Source organism: Oncorhynchus gorbuscha, unplaced genomic scaffold, assembly GCF_021184085.1.
Source record: "Oncorhynchus gorbuscha isolate QuinsamMale2020 ecotype Even-year unplaced genomic scaffold, OgorEven_v1.0 Un_scaffold_866, whole genome shotgun sequence".
NCBI lineage: Eukaryota > Metazoa > Chordata > Actinopteri > Salmoniformes > Salmonidae > Oncorhynchus > Oncorhynchus gorbuscha.
In genome coordinates this window covers 244,335-248,813 of record NW_025745850.1, presented here as the reverse complement: position 1 = coordinate 248,813, position 4,479 = coordinate 244,335, and the positions used below count along the sequence as shown (strand labels likewise).

Sequence of the window (4,479 nt, the reverse complement as noted above, 5' to 3'; positions counted from 1 at the left end):
GTGTGTGTGGTGTTGGCTGTGTGTGTGGTGTTGGTGGCTGTGTGTGGTGTTGGTGGCTGTGTGTGTGTGTGTGTGGTGTTGGCTGTGTGTGTGTGTGGTGTTGGCTGTGTGTGTGTGTGGTGTTGGCTGTGTGTGTGTGTGGTGTTGGCTGTGTGTGTGTGTGGTGTTGGCTGTGTGTGTGTGTGTGTGGTGTTGGCTGTGTGTGTGTGTGTGTGTGTGGTGTTGGCTGTGTGTGTGTGTGTGTTGGCTGTGTGTGTGTGTGGTGTTGGCTGTGTGTGTGTGGTGTTGGCTGTGTGTGTGTGGTGTTGGCTGTGTGTGTGTGTGGTGTTGGCTGTGTGTGTGTGGTGTTGGCTGTGTGTGTGTGGTGTTGGCTGTGTGTGTGTGGTGTTGGCTGTGTGTGTGTGGTGTTGGCTGTGTGTGTGTGGTGTTGGCTGTGTGTGGTGTGTGTGTGTGTGGTGTTGGCTGTGTGTGTGGTGTGTGTGTGTGTGTGTGGTGTGTGTGTGTGTGGGGTGTGTGTGTGTGTGTGTGTGTGTGTGTGTGTGTGTGTGTGTGTGTGTGTGTGTGTGTGTGTGTGTGTGTGTGTGTGTGTGTGTGTGTGTGTGTGTGTGTGTGTGTGTGTGTGTGTGTGTGTGTGTGTGTGTGGTGTTGGTTGTGAGTGTGGTGGGTGTGTGTGTGTGTGTGTGTGGTGTTGGTTGTGAGTGTGGTGTGTGTGTGTGGTGTTGGTTGTGAGTGTGGTGTGTGTGTGTGGTGTTGGTTGTGAGTGTGGTGTGTGTGTGTGTGGTGTTGGCTGTGTGTGTGGTGTGGTGTTGGTTGTGTGGGTGTGGTGTGTGTATGTGTAACTCACAGCAGCTGAGACTATCTGAGCAGAGATGCCTTTCAAGATGCTGTGTCGGAGCACAGAGCCATGGACTGTAGTGCTGAGCTCCACTGTCTTCCTCTTCCTACACGCACACACCACACACACACACAACCAACACCACACCCACACAACCAAGACCACACCACACACACACAACCAACACACCACACACACACAACCAACACACCACACACACACAACACACACACACACACCACATGGATTGACTGTGAAGTTAGAATCTCAGTTGTGACGACAAATGTCAGTTAACTGTACCTGTAATGCATAATGTAACCTGCTGAATACAGCCCATCACAGAAGGGTCTCAAAACCTGCCCATTAGGAGGTCAAGGGTTAAGGTTACATTTAGTGTTAGAGAAAATAGGATGTTGGATTTTGGGAATCAATTCTTTGGTCCCCACAAGGATAGTGATACAAAACTGTGTGTGTGTGCGTGCGTGCGTGCGTGCACACATTTTACCATACCTGCAAGTACCAGAAGTCCTCACTAGAATAGCAAACCAACTAAAATTCAGAGAAGTGAGGACATTTTGCCAGTCCTAACTTGTAAAAAGGCTATTTTAGGCTTAGAGGTTAGGTATAAGGTTAGGATTAGAATTAAGGGTTAGGCTTAGGGAAACATCATTTTCAATGGGAATCAATTGATGGTCCCCATAAAGCCCTCACAATTATAGTAAGACATAGCTGTGTGTGTGTGTGTGTGTGTGTGTGTGTGTGTGTGTGTGTGTGTGTGTGTGTGTGTGTGTGTGTGTGTGTGTGTGTGTGTGTGTGTGTGTGTGTGTGTGTGTGTGTGTGTGTGTTACCGTTTGAGGTGTGTGCGGTCACCGCTGTCGGAGCTGGCCAGTGAGGAGGTCTCACAGGAGTGGCGTCAATGTTCTCTGTGTTCAGCAGACACGTGTCCTCCAGGATGAAGGGCTCCTCCTCATCCTCAGGCTAAAACAGGAGACGGAAGTATGACAACTGTTAGCCCAGATATGATGTAGGGCTGGCTACCCCAGATATGATGTAGGACTGGCTACCCCAGATATGATGTAGGACTGGCTACCCCAGATATGATGTAGGACTGGCTACCCCAGATATGATGTAGGACTGGCTACCCCAGATATGATGTAGGGCTGGCTACCCCAGATATGATGTAGGGCTGGCTACCCCAGATATGATGTAGGGCAGGCTACCCCAGATATGATGTAGGGCTGGCTACCCCAGATATGATGTAGGGCAGGCTACCCCAGATATGATGTAGGGCTGGCTACCCCAGATATGATGTAGGACTGGCTACCCCAGATATGATGTAGGGCTGGCTACCCCAGATATGATGTAGGACTGGCTACCCCAGATATGATGTAGGACTGGCTACCCCAGATATGATGTAGGACTGGCTACCCCAGATATGATGTAGGGCTGGCTACCCCAGATATGATGTAGGACTGGCTACCCCAGATATGATGTAGGGCAGGCTACCCCAGATATGATGTAGGACTGGCTACCCCAGATATGATGTAGGGCTGGCTACCCCAGATATGATGTAGGGCTGGCTACCCCAGATATGATGTAGGACTGGCTACCCCAGATATGATGTAGGGCAGGCTACCCCAGATATGATGTAGGACTGGCTACCCCAGATATGATGTAGGGCAGGCTACCCCAGATATGATGTAGGACTGGCTACCCCAGATATGATGTAGGACTGGCTACCCCAGATATGATGTAGGACTGGCTACCCCAGATATGATGTAGGACTGGCTACCCCAGATATGATGTAGGACTGGCTACCCCAGATATGATGTAGGACTGGCTACCCCAGATATGATGTAGGACTGGCTACCCCAGATATGATGTAGGGCAGGCTACCCCAGATATGATGTAGGACTGGCTACCCCAGATATGATGTAGGGCAGGCTACCCCAGATATGATGTAGGACTGGCTACCCCAGATATGATGTAGGGCAGGCTACCCCAGATATGATGTAGGACTGGCTACCCCAGATATGATGTAGGGCAGGCTACCCCAGATATGATGTAGGACTGGCTACCCCAATGTGTTGACTTCCTTACACAACATTGTTCTGTAAGAAGTCGGGGAGCTAGAAGCTGTCAGATTCCTGCAGCATTTGAAATGGAATATGTGTAGTTACTGAAAGATGAAAGCCAGTTACCTCATTCAGGATGCTCTCCAATGTAGGCGGGGTGTCAACTTGGGGAATGTCAAACTCTTTATCGTCGATCTGGGGAGAATAGATAAGGTATGCAATATGTGTTCAGCACAATGAAGTCTATCGAGCTCCGTGGTCGCTCTAGTCAGACATCTCATTATATTACTATTCTAACTAATTCTATGGTTCTAGCGATCTTTAATCGGATATTAAACGTATAGCAGAGACATGGCTGTGCTAAGCCAAAGAAAAGACAACAAAGTAGCCCGCTACCAAGCTACATATTTGACAACCAGCACAATAAGACTAATTCTAGCTACAACTTTAATTGCACAAACAAACTCTCATATTTAGCACATCTATCCCCCCCAAAATGCTCGGTTTAGCTATCTATCAAGAAGATATAAGCGCGACAGTCGCACTCACCGTATCTATTTCCATTAAATTGAGCTGGGATGACGCAGAAACCAAACTGCGTGTATCTGGTGATTCTGACATTGTCAGAGGCTAAATATATTAATATAGATACACAACGAAACAATAGCTACATTATTTGCAAGTTAGCGGTATCACATCTCTCCGATTCCACTCTTCCTTGTTGTACCGGAAGAATGGTGTGTCACGTGATAAGTCACGGCTCGAGGGGGTGTATTCAGTGTTCGGAACGTTTGGCAAGGTTCGACAACATTTTGTCTTGAGCGAATAATACCAACAAAAAGTGTGAATTTTGTATAATAGTTCACCATTTTTTTAGAGTGAAATGAATTACTTCAGTATTGCCAGCTAGCTTCCCATCTCTATTTCCCAGATATGTTTCACTCTCTCTGGCATTCCAGGAGTCCTCGGCCCGTATTCATAATCTCAAATCTAGGATCAGGTGAAAACTGATCCTCGATCAGCACTCCCGAATCTGAAACCATTTAGGAATATGGGCTCTTTGGATGATGTTAATGTGCGGTGGAGGGTTGGAGATTCTGTTAAATGCAATTGCAACTTTTAACCAGCAGGGGGAGTCCGAAACACAGCCTACATAGGCCAACTAACGACAACATGGTGTTGAAATTATCAAGAGTAGCTAAATGCTGCCTCGTTGTGTCTTATTTCAGTAATACAGGCGAAAGTGATGAGTGTGACCAATCTTTTGAGTGTGATCACAAATAAAAGTCTGTGGTTTGAGATTTTCTTTGATAAAAAACATCTTATCATCTTCAAATGTTCTAGAAGTAGTGCGCAAAATAATGACATTCTCATTGTTGTTGACAGAGTTGGGGAGTAACTGATTACAAAAAACTGCAACTGTCATCAGTTCCGTAACCAGCTAAAATATTGTAATGAGATTACAGATACTTTAGATACAGCTTTCTGATTTCTCAAGGTCATTCAAATCAGCATCGAAAAAAAGGAGCAAGTTTAAGTTTATTCCACCTGAGTGAGTCTGATGACAAG

The 4,479-nt window shown here is 46.8% G+C and overlaps 1 pseudogene; it reads right to left on the bottom strand.

The window, feature by feature from the left end:
* LOC124020612 overlaps positions 1–3,644 on the bottom strand; it is a 44,245-nt pseudogene extending 40,601 nt beyond the window's left edge.
* Positions 3,645–4,479: the final 835 nt, after the last annotated feature.